The following is a 15,735-nucleotide window of genomic DNA, read 5'->3' on the forward strand; positions in this document are numbered from 1 at the left end:
ATATCTTTTCATAGCGAGTGTTGTGTGGTCTTTCTTTTCTTTTCTTTTTTAATGGAAAGGCTCAGCATTGCCAAGTAAATTCTATAAACTTTCTTTCCAAAATTGGCACTTAGCAGCACCTTACCAGCCGCCATAAGAGTTTTACATGGCCTCATTATTAGACATGGTTTGTGACGAATACATTTTCTTAGTATGTTTCAAAGAAGAAAAATCACTGCGGGACGAGGGGGGCAAAAATTTGGAAACATTCTAGAGCAACAGCTGTCACACATATTGAAAACGTACTTGTAAGTTCACCCTTTTTTGTATGATGCCCTGGGCAGGCAAGTGTCCAGAAGCCCGTGATAACATTGTTCGTGTAATTGGGACCAAAGAGGAAATATAGGTGTTTGAGACTTAGCTTCCGGAAAAATGACTGAGCGAATGGGTCTGCAAGTATCTAGAAGCCAAGGATGTGTGTTCGTCTCTGTCAATTCATAAGGAAAACTGAAATCTGCCCCACGCTCAACAGTTTAAAATAGCACAATCATCTGTGCAGCTTCACGAAAACCGTGAGGTAAAGCGATGCGTTGTTTCAGGATGAGAAAACTAACATGTGGAGTTTCTAATGGATTTGTCCAAGGTTGCACAGCTAGAGAGCTAGTCCTCTAAGGCAATATTTTGATTCCTCCAAATAGCTATTGATGCTCTACCTTTGATTCTCAATGAGGGAGTGGAGGGGGTCAGTTTTCAAATAGTTCATGCTCCCTCTCCTGCTCATCTCCAAACTTTGAAAACCAACATCCCACCCGTTGAGAATCACTGACAAAGTCAGCCATCTTGATGCATGGCTTCCCTCCAATGTGTTAGGACAGAACACAGCTTGCCAACCACAGAATGTGGCTTTTTCTGCGGGTGTTTTTCTTTCCTTTTTATGTAAATGATGAAACGATATCATGAATGTGAAATACGTATCTTCGTTTCCTAAAGAAAGCATTTTTTTTTAATATTCCCAGATACTTGTGACAATGTTTATCCCCACTCAGAGTTGAAATTTGGCTGCTGTTTTTATGCCCTGACAATAGTCCTAGCCATCCTCCATTGGCTGTATCTAAAACTAACATTCTCCAGGCCTAATTCCTTTCACTGCTGGTGCCTGAGTTTTTCACTAATGTACATTTTAACTGAAAACACATGACACTGAAGAGATTAAAACCTTTCTGAAACATAACCAAGGAACATATCATACTTGATTTCCCTCTGGACCTTATTCCAATGAGATTCTCATGTGGAGGCAAATGTCGAACCTCACACTGGCATCTATGTTTTGGCATAAACTTGGAGAGAGAAATAAAACAGGTTCCTCTTCTCATGAAAATCTCCTATCAGCCCTCGGAGAAAGAAATGGGGAACTGTTTCAAGAGAGACATACCTTAATTTTGTTGCAAATCCTTTTCTGCCTTCCAGACTTCAATATCAATATGTCACAGTAAATTATTTCATTAAGTACTTCATCTGCTCTGTAACCTGCTTGTCTTTGAGGACAAACTTTAGATCTGCCGTGTACACGTCTGCGATATTTCGACTCAAAGGACACCTGCCGACTCTTAACTGGAAAGCTGTGTGCATTCTTTTCGTCTCCCCTTCATAAATATATATTGCAATTGCCACTGTTATTAAAAAAAATTATCCTTTGGTCCTTAGTGATCCACTGTGCTCTACCCTCCCTTCATTCTCAGGCTGACCTTGCTCCCTCAGAAAGACAAGAAGACAACCTTAAGTGACAACGAGACAAATTTCATTTTGTTGGGAACTGCCTTTTCAATTATTTCTCTCTTCTCGATTTCTCCTTGCTGGCCTGGTCCAAGCTGTTACTTTGACAGGGGTCTCTCACCTCTAAATTAAAATATGCAAATTGTTATGCTTCCTGCGCTAGGACCAGGATAGCCTATGCATTGTAATTGCAAAAGATTGCTCAGTTCCGTTTTACGCCAGAAGAATACAGTTACCCACTTCTGCCATTTTCTGTTATGAGAAAAATAATATCCTGTAGACTGATACATTATAAGCAATACATTTAGGCATCAGTATATTTCTATCTGAAAAATGAAACATTATTCTTTGTGACCCACATTCTGCCACAAGGAAAACAGGTCCAAATATATCCAAATACTTTCAAAGACTTGGGGGATATATTTTAAGTGCTCCAATACAGAGACCTAGTCCACCTTAATCTGAAACATAACTACACTTTTAAGTGCTTAATTTTTATGGAATGGACTTGAAATGCAGAATACTTACCGTCAGTGCATTTTTTCTTCACGTTCCTCTGCTAGTAAACTTTTGGAAACAGATGCTTCTCTAATCACCTGATTAGTCAATACCGGTCTACACTGATAAACCATTTTCAAGGCCATCCTACATACTGTTTGCCTCTATGTATAGATATGATATTTTCCTAATACATTAAAACAAGTTCTGTTTCTCACTCCCCTATAATTAGCTTTATAAATACCTACCATGATGACAAACAGTATTTACAAAAATTGCTTAAGGCCTATCTCTACGATGCTGTCACATTTGCCATAATTTCAGAAATTCCCAAATGATCATGAAATGTCTCTGGGAGACTAATGATTCTTCCCAGGTTGTCTCAGGATTTTGGGGTGAAAGCCTATTTGGAAATCACTGAATGGGAGTCAGCTACCTAGAGGAGGAACAACAATAATAATAAAAAACAAACTATTGGAAAATCAGAAGGTTATTGCTTTGGGATAGATTTGATATTTTCTATTAAATTTTCCATCAAAATTTGGTCGTGATAGATTGTTTTCAAGTGAACTTCTAGGGGCGCTTGGGTGGCTTGGTCGGTTAAGTGTCTGATTTTGGCTCAGGTCATGATCTCACAGTTCATGAATTTCAGCTCCATGTCAGGCTCTGTGCTGACAGCTCAGAGCCTGGAGCCTTCTTTGGATTCTGCGTCTCCCTCTCTCTCTGCCCCTCTCCTACTCACACGCTGTCTCTCCCTCTCTCTCTCTCTCAAAAATAAAATAAACATTAAAAAAATTAAAGTGAACTTTTAATAGTTAAGCAGTTACTGACAGAAGGAAAATGTATCAAGTAATGAGAGGAAAACTATCTTGAGTTTAAAGTTTTACACAATGAAAAACTACAGGGAGCGACATGAACTCTGAATTCAATGCAAAGACATTAAACACCAAGTCCTATCTCTGTTGGTAAGGAGTAATATAGACACGGGGTAAATAACTTAACTAGACCCTACTTTCCATATCAATTAAATTCCACATTCCATGTCAGTGAACTTTAGAGTTGAGATGACCTCATCAACCCCCCTTGGTTCAAACAGAGTAACAGGATAAATTATGTGACAATTAGCATACCATCAGTTATCTGGAAAGGCAGCTCTAGAATCCAAGTCATTTACTCTTCCATTTAATGAACACTCTACTGAGGAGCGACAGGGTTAGAAAAACCATTTGTGGCTATGAGAAGTTGGTAGGTGTGTAGGTGATAATTGTTGACTCTTATCACAGCCCAAGGCCATTTGAACATGGCCTTGCTCCTATGGGGTCTCGCTAATCTCTCACTTCATGAATGCTGTGGAGTTAGGACCTAGCTCTACTACTGATTCTTTTCTCTCATTGAGTTGGTCTTCCTCTCCTAGAGATTGTAAAAAGTCATCCCTCAATTACTTGTTTCCCAAAAGAGCAAGTGGTAATTGGATTTTAACAAGATGAGAACAGAAGCAAAAGGGCCCAGTTTTGTTTTGTTTTCTTCCCCACCACCCCCACTAAACAATGTTCTTAGATGTTTGGGTCTGACACCATGTGGCAGACTTCCTTGTTTCCCTCTTCTACTGAGAACATGTGGTCATTTGACCATGGTATAAGAAGGCAGCTGGAGAAGCACTTAGCAGAGGCAGGGCTCCTGAATGCTGGGTGACTTGGAGACCCAAGCTCTTACATGTTAACTCAACATACTTTTGCCTCTGTGTGTGTGTGTGTGTGCACGCACACACACGCTCATGTGCCCATGTTTCATTTCTGTGAAACAAGGGACTGTTAAAAGTAGTAAAAACAGAAAAAAAAAAAAAAAAAGGCAGCAGGTACACATAGAAAGGTTTACAAACCCAGAATAGAAACAAAAGAAACAAACTCAGAGTAAAATATGTGTTTCTTTATCAATGGAAATAGTTTCATGGGAGCAAAAGATAGTCAAACATGCTAGAAAACAATGTTCCATGTCAGGCAGAGAGAGAAGTGACCGCCCCACCAGTATACACCAAATTTTAGGAAAACTAGTCTGCATACATATGTATGCATGCATGTGTACATGTGCTAAAATCTAAAATTAGTTTCTAGAGACCAATGTACTGAGTAAGAAAAAGAGTATCCATGCTATAGTTTTACGTATCTTTTTTTCTTGTGTGAGGAGGTCTAAGGGAAAATGACAAATTTTTACAAACTAAAATAGAAACACGGAAGAGAATTTTCCCTGGTCTCTTAGAGATTATTGAAAATATCCATTCTGTAACTATAATGCATCAGTTCTGGGCCCCCTTGTCTAACTTGTCTTGTTTACTGCAGGAATATAAAGAAAGAAGTGTATCACTACAAACCATCCTTTATAACTCTAAATGTCTGAGATTATTACATAGATTCTTTAAACAATCCATTTTTTTCTCTTCATTTTGTCTTTTCTCTTGAATCACTGTCTTTGAATTTCTCTCCACACCAACCCTAATCCTACATTTCATCTTTAGAAACTAAGGGAGTTCTGGTGGCATCAAAAAGCAACAAAGATCATTCCTGACTTTAGTTCCCCTCATAAGAAGACCAACTAACAACCATTCATAGATAAGATACCATGGTGAAAGTCCTAGAACAGAGGGGCGAGGCTGAACCCTGCCCTGGATCACGGAGACAGAGAAGGAGTGCGTTAGAGGGGAGAGGGGAACAGCTACACTCTGACCACATCCCCTGTCCCCCAGGGTGACATGGTGCCACACCAAGAGGGCCCCCCAGGCCTACGCTTTTCCCAGTGGGAAGAAGAGAGCCCAAAGTGGACATCCAGCTCCCCGAGCATATGTGTCACATCCTGGGAAGCCCATTTGTGTCTCACTTCACAGGAATTGTAGGAGGAATGTGGGGCTTGACTGTGGGAGGTCAGATTGTGGTGAAGAGGAGGGACAGGGCTTAAAGCAACCAGTACTCAGATCCTGGCATACTAAATTCCTATTCACAGAAGCACCCAACTAGAAAACCTAACCAGTAGACTTTAATACCCCACTTTCAACAGTGGATAAATCAATAAGTCATCCAAAAAAAGAATCAATAAGGACACAAACCAGATGGACCTATCATATATGTAATGAACATTCCATCCAACATACTTCTCTAGTGCACATGGAACCTTTTCCAAGACAGATCATATGTTAAGCCCCAAAACAAGTCTTAGCAAATTTAAGAATACTGAACTCATTCCAGGAGTCTTTTCTACCATAATGGTATTATAGTAGATATCAATAATAGGAAGAAAACTAGAAAACTCACTAATCCATGGAAATTAAGCACTATATTCCTGAAAAACCAATGGATCAAGGAAGAGATTATAAAGGACATAAAAAAGCATCTTGGGGAGAATGAAAGTGGAAATACAATATATCAAAATGTATGGGATGCAGCAAAATCAGTGCAAAGAGGAAGATATATAGCTCTACAAGCATACAAGAATACAGAATGACCTCAACTAATCGACCTAACATTGCACCTAAAGATACTAGAAAAAGAAAAACAAACTAAGTCCAAAGTTAGAAGGAAAACAATATTATAATTAAAGCAGAAATAAATGCTATCAAAAATAGGAAAACAAGAGAAAAGATTAACAAAACTAAGAGTGGCTTCTTTGAAAAGAAAAGACAAAATTGAAAAACGCTGTAGCAGGACTGACCATAAAAAAGAGAGATTAGTAAAATTATAAGTGAAAGAGGAAACATTACAACTGATACCACAGATATACAAAGGATGACAAGAGACTCCTATAACCAACTCCACATCAGGAAATTGGACAACCTAGAAGAAATGAATAAATTCCTATAAATATACAACTACCAAGTCTGAAACAGGAAGAAATAGAAAATCTGAACAGACCAGTAATGAGTATGAGATTGAATCAGTAATTAAACTCTCCCCCACCCAACAAAGAAAATCCCTGCACCAGATAACTTCACTGGCGAAATTTTACAAAACATTTAAAAAATAATTCATGCCGGTCCTTTTTAAACTTGTCAAAAAATAAATAAATAAATTGGAGGGAACACCACCAAAGTCATTTTACCAAAGCCAGATAAGGAAATTACAAGCAAGGAAAACTACCACCCAATATCCCTGATAAATATGGAAATACACATTCTGAACAAAATACTAGCAAACCAAATTCAGCAGCACATAAAAATGATCTACATTGATCAAGTAAGAATCATTCCTGGGATGCAAGGACATATGCAAATTAATAAATGTGATACACCACAACTATAGAATGAACTATAAAAATCATACAGTCATCTCAATAGACGGAGAAAAAGCATATGGAGAAATTTGACATAAATTCATAATAAAAACTCAAAAAATGAGGTATAGAAAAAATTTGCCTCAACATAACTAAAGCTCGATATGACACCCATAGCTAACGTACTGGATGGTAAAAGTTTGCAAACTTTTCTCTAAGATCAGGAACAAGACAAGAGTGCCCCCCTCACCACTCCTATTCTACATAGTACTGGAAGTCATAGTCAAAGTCATCGGTGAAGAAAAAGAAATAAAAGACATCCAAACTGGAAAAGAGGAAGTAAAATCGTCTCTATTTGCAAATGACATGATTTTCATATAGAGAAAATTCTAAAGACTTCACTTAAAAACTATTAGAATCTAGGGGTGCTTGGGTAGCTCAGTAGGCTGACTCTTGATTTCAGCTCAGGTCATGATCTCCCCGTTTTTGAGATTGAGCCCCAAGTCAAGTCTGTGCTGACAGCATGCATCCTGCTTGGGATTCTCTCTCTCTTCCTCAGATTCTGCCCCTCCTCCACTCATGCTTGTTCTCTCTCTGTCTCAAAATAAATAAATAAACTTAAAAAAACACATTAGAATCAAATGAACAAATTTGGTCAAATTGTAGCATACAAAATCAACATACTAGAACAGTAGCATATCTATAAACTAACAACAAATTATCTGAAAAAGACATTTTTTAAAAAGTCCAATTTATAGTTCTATCAAAAACAATAAAATACTTAGGAATAAATTCAACCAAGGGGGTAAAAGATTTCTACACTGAAAACTGTAAGACATTGATGAAATAAATTGGCAAAGACACAAATAAATGGAAAGATATCCTGTGTTCATTGGGTTGGAAGAAGTAATATTGTTCAAATGTCCATATTACACAAACCCATCTATAGACTCAGTGAAGTCCCTATCAAGAATTGAATGGTACTTTTTTTTTTTTTACAAACAATCCTAAAATTCATGTGGAACCACAAAAGACCACAAATAGCCAAACCTATCCTGAGCAGGAAGAACAAAGCTGAAGGCATCACACTTCCTAACTTCAAACTATATACAAAACTCTGGTCATCACAAAAAATAATTGTATTGGCATAAAAACAGAAACAGGGACCAGTGGAACAGATCTACAGTCCAGAAATTAACCCATGCATATACAGTAAACTAATGTTTAAAAAGAGAGCCAATAATACTCAATGGAGAAAAGATAGTTTCTTCAATAAATGGGGCTGGGAAAATTGAATATTCACATGTAAAGAATGAAATCATGTCCTATCTTACACCACTCACAAAGATTCACTCAAAATAGATTACGGACTTAAATGTAAGGCCTGAAACCATAAAACTTTAGAAGAAAACACAGGAGAAAAACTTCTTGACAATGACTTTTTGGAAATAACACCTAAAGTATAAACAACATCATTGAAAACAATGGGTACTCTACATCAAACCAGAAAGCTTCTACACAGGGGAAGGAACCATTAGCAAAACAAAAAGGCTACCTAAGGAATGGGAGAGAAATATTTGCAAAGCACACAACTGATAAAGGGTTAATATCAACATATATAAGGAATTCATACAACTCAATAGGAAAACAAAACACAATTAAAAAATAAGCAAAGAGGTTGTTGCCTGCTTTCTCCTCCAGGGTTTTGATGGTTTCCTGTCTCAGCCACAGCAATTTCTTACTTGACACATCTCCAAAGGCAAGGGAATTAAAAGCAAAGCTTTTAATTCCCTTGCCTTTGGAGGGAATAATCCCACTGAACTATTGGGACCTCATCAAGATAAAAAGCTTCTGCACTGCAGAGGAAACAATCAACAAAACTAAAAGGCAACCGACAGAATGGGAAAAGATATTTGCAAATGACGTATCGGATAAAGGGTTAGTTTCCAAAATCTGTAAAGAACTCACCAAACTCCACACCCATAAAATAACTAATCCAGTGAAGAAATGGGCAGAAGACATGTGAATAGACACTTTTCCAAAGAAGACATCCAGATGGCCAACAGACCCGTGAAATGATGCTCAACGTCATTTCTCATCAGGGAAATACAAATCAAAGCCACACTGAGATACCACCTCATGCTGGTCAGAGTGGCTAAAATGAACTGTTGGTAGGAATGCAAACTGGTGCAGCCACCCTGGAAAACAGTGTGGAGGTTCCTCAAAAAATTAAAAATAGAACTACCCTATGACCCAGCAATAGCACTGCTAGGAATTTACCCAAGAGACACAGGAGTGCTGATGCATAGGGGCACATATACCCCAATGTTTTTAGCAGCATGTTCAACAAAGCCAAATTATGGAAAGAGCATAAATGCCCATCAACTGACGAGTGGATTAAGAAGATGTGGTTTATATATACAATGGAATACTACTTGGCAATTAGAAGGAATTAAATCTGGCCATTTGTAGCAACGTGGATGGAACTGGAGGGTATCATGCTAAGTGAAATAAGCCAGGCAGAGAAAGACGGATACCATGTTTTCACTCATATGTAGATCTTGAGAAACTTAACAGAAGACCACAGGGAAAGGGAAGGGGAAAAAAATAGAGAGAGAGAGGAAGGCAAACCATAAGAGACTCTCAAATACAGGGAACAAACTGAGGGTTGATGGGGGCTGTGAGGGAGAGGGGAAAACGGGTGATGGGCATTGAGGAGGGCACTTGGTGGGATGAGCACTGGGTGTTGTATAGAAGCCAATTTAACAATAAATTATATTAAAAAATTAAAATTAAAACAGGGGCACCTGGGTGGCTCAGTCTGTTGAGCATCTGACTTCGGCTCAGGTCATGATCTCACGGTTTGTGGGTTCGGGCCCTGCGTCGGGCTCTGTGCTGACAGCTCAGAGTCGGAGCCTGCTTTGGATTCTGTGTCTCCCTCTCTCTCTCTCTGCCCCACCCCTGCTTGCACTCTGTCTCTCTCTCTCTCAAAAATATATAAATGTTAAAAAAAATTTTTTTCATTAAAATAAAAAATAGGTAAACGACCTGAACACAGATTTTCCCAAAGAGGATATTCGAATGGTCAACAGGTACAAGGAAAGGTGCTCACTATCACTGATTATCGTGAGAATACATTTCCGAGCACAAGGACAGGTCACCCCACATCTGTTAGAAAGGCTATCTCAAGAAGATAAGAGAAAACAGGTGCTGGCAAGGATATGCCGGAAAGAAGAATCCTTGTGCCCTGTTCGGTGGAAATGGAAACTGATGCAGCCACTATGGAAAACGGTATGGAAGTTCTTAAAAATATCAAAAGCGAACTACCATATGATTGATTAACTCTACTTCTGGATGTATATCTGAAGGAAACGAAATCACTATCACACAGAGGTATCTGCACCTCCATGTTCTTGACGGCATTAGTCACAATAGCAAAGACTTGGAAACCATCTAAGTATCCATCCATGGATAGATGCATAAAGAGAATGTGGTATATGTACACACTGGAATACAATTCAGCCATCAAAATGAACAAAATCCTGACATTTACAACAACATGGATAGACTTTGAAGCACCATGCTAAATTAAATAGAAAGGCAAATACTGTATGCTCTCACTTAATGTGGAATCTAGGAAAACCAAAGTCAGAAGAACAGAGACCAGATTGGTGGTTGCCAGCGGAGGCAAGGAGCAGGGGTATTGGGTGGAGATACCCAATACCTTCTCGTTATAAGACAGGTTCTAAAGATACAACGCTCTACATGATGACTTTAGTTTACAATACTGTATTGCATACATGCAAGTTTCTATGAGAGTAGATCTCCAAAGTTCTCATTATAAAGAAAAAACTTGTTAACTATGTTGCACTGATGGGTTATTATGGTTAATATATCGCAATGTATTCAGGTTCAAATCATTATGTTGTACACCTTAAACCCACATAATGTTATAAGTCCATCGTATCTCAATAAATCTAGGAAAATTAAAAAAAAAAAACTAGTGGAGTTCTTATTTTTTTTTGTAAGGCCAATATTTTGATTACAAATATATCATTTTCTCTAAAAAAATATGTTAGATCACCTCCTTTATCAACTGGGGGGCAGAGTGCTAATTGATAAAGGGGAAGCTAATTGATATGAGCATTAGGGAAAAAAGTGATTTAGGTTTGTGGAATCTTGCTAAGATGATCATTTTTAGAAAATGTCTTTGAAGGAAAAATATCCCTATCACTGTACATAAAAATGCTATCAATATTTTGGTAAATCTAAGCTTTCCTGTACTTTGCTGGCCTTATTTAGTCTCACAGAGGGACATCTTTAGACATTACCATTATCAAATATGAGCTTGAATAATGCCTGGGAGTTAGCATGAAATCTCTGGTGATAGCTTTCCCCCTGAGCGAGGTGTAAGCACGGGTATGTGTGGGCAGAGGGTTCCGCCAAAAGCAAGGAGGGAAGGCACACAGTCTGAGAATTTCCAGCTTGGAGTGCGTTGACACCGCAATAATATTCGAATGGTTGGTTTTGAGTAGTGTTGTTTTGAAAATAATTTGCCAGGAGGGTATATGTGTACGTAGTAGGAAATGATGTGTGCTAATAGTTTACCCTAAAACATGAAACCAATAAAATCTCTCCCCCAATTCAGTTAGTGTTACGCCTGCCAAAGGAGGCTGTATTATTCAACTTACAGGCAAAGTGGGCATAATTGGGAGACCTCAAGATGCAAAGTCTTTTATATGTATCTTTTATTGGAGTTTATTTCTCTCTGACATACTGGTGGGTTTTTTTCTTTTTTTTAATTTTTTTTTTTAATGTTTATTTTTGAGACAGAAAGAGAGCGTGAATGGGGGAGGGGCAGAAAGAGAGGGAGACACAGAATCGGAAGCAGGCTCCAGGCTCTGAGCCATCAGCCCAGAGCCCGACGCGGGGCTCGAACCCACGGACCATGAGATCATGACCCGACCTGAAGTCGGACGCTTAACTGACTGAGCCACCCAGGCGCCCCATGTTGGTTTCTTATTGGAGAATCTCCCACGCGGTGGGAAGGAGAAATGGTAGGTGTCCTTCTCTCCCGAGGCATCCCATCTCTTGTGGACTGCGACCAGAACCTAGTCAATGGGCACTCCAAGCCATTGCCAAGAGAGCTGGGAAAAATAGCGCTTATCTGGGGGGCTGTGTATCCAGGTGAAACTAAGAAACTTGTTTATTCAGTGAGGAAGAAAGGAGATTGGTAGACCACAGCGGTTTCTGCCCCTTTGCATTCGGTCGACGTCTATGGAATAAATGAATGCCATTTTTGGGACATTTGTTTAAAATCCAAAATGGTACTAGTGGGCGAATTCCCAACTGAATCGGAATAGTGTTTCTAAGCTAGTATTATTCTAAGCTAGTTTTAATACATATTTAAGTATCATTAATAGGAGAATGTAACTCACAAATATTCTTTTTTCTGGTCACCAATATATATTTTCTTTTTTCTGCATGACTACACAATATGGCATTGTAAACTATGCCTGTGGTTAAGGAGGAAAGAGAATAAGCACACAAAAGTTTGTCTGAAAATATTAAGGGAACTCCGTACACATACCTATTCTGAGACATACAGTGAGGAAAAGAAATCAGTACTCTATTACTGGTTCCTACCCATGGAACAGCTCCCCGGTTCTCTTTTTACCTTTCCAGGCCAGTTGACTTGTTCTCACTAAAACGTTTTGGCACATTCTTATTTTCCTAGCCATTTCCAGAGGATATCAACTCCAGCCCCTTTACCCTGTCTCCGTCCACATTCCGTAACATCTTGCAAGGCTGTGGTTGCTTAATTAATTCAGAGCATGGGTACCAGTAATTAAATATCATGTACAATCCACTTTAAGAAGAGTAGCAGTAAGTGACTTTGTTTCCCCTCCACCAAACCTTGTTTAAATTAGCTATGTTCGCTTTCCAGTTTGTTAGTCGGCCTAAATTGAAATTCAGTTGACGGCATCTTAGCGATTACCTACACATCTTGCACCGTTTTGCCAAAAGCTCTCAAATACACTTATTTATATGCGCTCTTTGGATTTCCCAAAACCATTATAAAAGCAAGCTGACCTAGAGAGGCTCGTGTTTTCTCGAAAGGACTGAACTGTCTGCTGCATAGAGGCAATTATTAAAGGCAACGCTTTAAGTTTTGAAGCAGAGAGCCAGCACAATTGCATATAAAATACTGACATCAAAATTCAGAGAATCAGAGAAAATAATAAAGGCAAAGACAGATGACATAAAAGTTGATCAAATTTTAATCTAAAGTACCCTATGTAATTTTACTTAACTTCTTGTTCCTAAGGCTGCATAAAGTTAAATCATTTATACATGCTGTTTGTGTGTTTTAGCGACATTATCAGTTTCTTGTGTTTCATTTTTCTCTATTCACACACTGAATCCACCCCGTTGAAGTAATTAGCATAATCACCAACATTATAAGATCATTTTCCTCACTCCAAATAAATGACCATCAAACTCATGCCTTACTCTCTATATTCAGAAATGCTTAAATAGTTCATTATTACCCAAATGATGATGGGAGAAATGCTGTGCATAAGATAAAAGGAATAATGACTCATACCCCCCACAAAGAAGATGAAATTCTCCCACATAAGAATTAATTCACTGTAAGATATCTGAGTATAGGGATGATAATTGAAAGGACTAAAAATAAAATTGAATGCAATAGGCAATCTAAAGGTCATGAGACTTGTCACTAAACAATTAGCTTTTTAAAAAAATTTTGATAGGTTTTATAAATATTACCATGGCTTGGATTCTGAATGTAGATTACTTTTAAATGGAGCTTTCTTGCATCTGAATGCATATCTAATGAAAATACTTCATATGCTGCAAGCTTTCTCCTATCATACCAAATTATATTGATAAAAAGCTAAAGGTCAGGAGACTTATCACAAACAGAGTTTTTTGTTTTTTTTTTTTAATTTTGGTAAGGTTAAGTTTTATAAATACGACTCTGCTTCTGTTTGGAATTTAGAACAACTTTTAAGTGGTGTTTTATCTACCTAAATGTACATCTAGTGAAAGCCTTTTTCTATGTTCTGAGATTCACATTTCTTACAGTAAATCTAAAAAGAACCTGAAACACTTAATAGTAGCCATTTAATTATCCAACAACAATATCTTCTGTTGGTAACAGGTTTTATCGATTTTTAAATCTGAACCTATATTGTCTGAAACAAATGAGGATTAATGAGGACTATAGTATTCTTACATTCAAAGATTAAGCAAATTTGCTTATAGGGATATATATTGATTTGCATGACATCACAATGGATTAGCGATACTGGTTAATAGCAGAATTTAGATTTCTTAACACTGAACCTAGGGGCCAGGTCTAAGCAAATCATATCATCTTTTTTGCGTGCAAATTTTTCTCCAAATACCTTCTGTGTCCATGTTGGTCCCTAGCACCCTGCTGCCCGGGACTAACATGCATCTGTTAAGCTATAAGCCTGTTACGGTTGGTATCCAGGTGACAGGTCGGTGGCTACAAAGACAGGTGATAAAGTACTTTGAAATTCACCCATGGTGCACACTCTCTAAGTCAAGTCTATCCTTTCATAGGAGACTTTCCTAACAGAACTCAGGGGCACAGCTGTCTCTTCCTCTCTTGAGTGTCTGGTCTACTTTAACTTCTTACGGTCCCAGAGAATCTTCTACAAGATCAGTGTCCCTCTTTCCTTTGGCCAATGTAAATTTCTGAGGTGAGTTTCTAACTTACCTTTAATGTCTGCAGTGGTGTCTATCAGGGACTACGGTTCACTGCACACATCAGGTTGGGCACCAGACATCCCCAGACATTGTCATGAACCTTCAAGTCATTGTAGCTATGTAAGGTTTTTGTGACAGTTTTCCCAGAAGACGGCTTTGGGGCATCTTGGTAAATGGAGAATTTTTCCTAATTTGCAGAAAGGTCAATAAATATAATTTATTTCTAGTTTCCAAATGGTCAATGAATGCATCAAAAGCTACTCGACATCATGTATCAAAATAACTGAGAGCAAATCAGACTCACAGACAGTACACCTTGATGCAATTACTTCCATAAATTCTTGGCCCATACCTAATAAATCTGGACATACAACTAACATACATACAACTAATGAATCTGGACACACATACAACTAATGCCCGTTGTGGGTATACCCAACACAAAGGCGTATATATGGACTCTAACAGAGTATTTTTAAAGACCCATAGCAAGCTTCATTAAAAACAAACTCTGGGAATACAAACAGTACATAAATAGATAAAAAGAATTGTGGTAATGGACAGTGGAATACTATATACCAAGAGAAAAGAGCAAATATTGCTACATGACAAAAATATGGATAAATACAGAGCAAAAGGGTGAATGCTATGTTATTCCACTTAGATGAAGTGAAAGAACAGGCAAAATTAATCTGTAAGGACCTCTGGAGTGGAACGAGGAGGTTCTTGATGTGAGTGGTAGACAGGAGTGTTCACTTTTTAAAAGCCAACTGGCTCTCTACTCGTAAGGTAGCACTGGAATACCATGTTTTGTTTTGTTTTGTTTCGTTTCGTTTTGTTTTGCTTTTAAAGGAAGCCCACATCTAAAACAAAGATTCACCTCTTAGGGATTGATTCACATTACCCAGGTACATGAGAGACAGCTAGGCAAACGGAATGTCAAATCATTCACTGGAATTAGCAAACGTAGTGGTTTCATAGACAATACGTGTGTCAGTATGATCAACACATTTACTCCATGAAAACAAACCCCCACGGGAAGCAATATTATACGAATACAACAACAATGACCATTGACTAGTAAATGTCCTTTCGCTTAGCAGTGCACTGAACCTTTACCATGCTAAGCATAGAGGGCACATTTGTTAATTCAAGAGGCATTTAGTTACATTCAACGACACTGGTTCAAGATGGCCACTCGAACACCAGAACCTTTGAGCAAGCCCATCTAACAGCTCTCCCACGGCTACAGATACAATTTTGACATAGCTTGTCTGAAGAATCCCAAGCTACTTGGGAAGAGTGTGACTCTCGGAGATCAAGAATTGACATTACCGTATTTTATAAGGGGTAAACTCAAGTTCAAATCCAAGTCATGTTTATCTGGAGGCTACGGATAAAACCAGAAGAGGATTCAGGATGCAGGGCTTCAATTCAGAGATGCCACACTCATTCACTCAAGAGCTG

At 38.3% G+C, this 15,735-nt stretch overlaps 1 long non-coding RNA gene across 1 annotated transcript in view; it reads right to left on the reverse strand.

The window, feature by feature from the left end:
* The window catches only part of LOC131513709 (uncharacterized), a 157,546-nt gene that overhangs the window by 88,482 nt on the left and 53,329 nt on the right, over positions 1 to 15,735 (reverse strand). The window contains exon 10 of the long non-coding RNA XR_009262735.1: positions 14,279 to 14,455. This is a non-coding gene — a long non-coding RNA (uncharacterized LOC131513709). The remainder of the gene's footprint in view (positions 1 to 14,278; positions 14,456 to 15,735) is intronic.

Source organism: Neofelis nebulosa, chromosome 6 (genome assembly GCF_028018385.1).
Source record: "Neofelis nebulosa isolate mNeoNeb1 chromosome 6, mNeoNeb1.pri, whole genome shotgun sequence".
Lineage (NCBI taxonomy): Eukaryota > Metazoa > Chordata > Mammalia > Carnivora > Felidae > Neofelis > Neofelis nebulosa.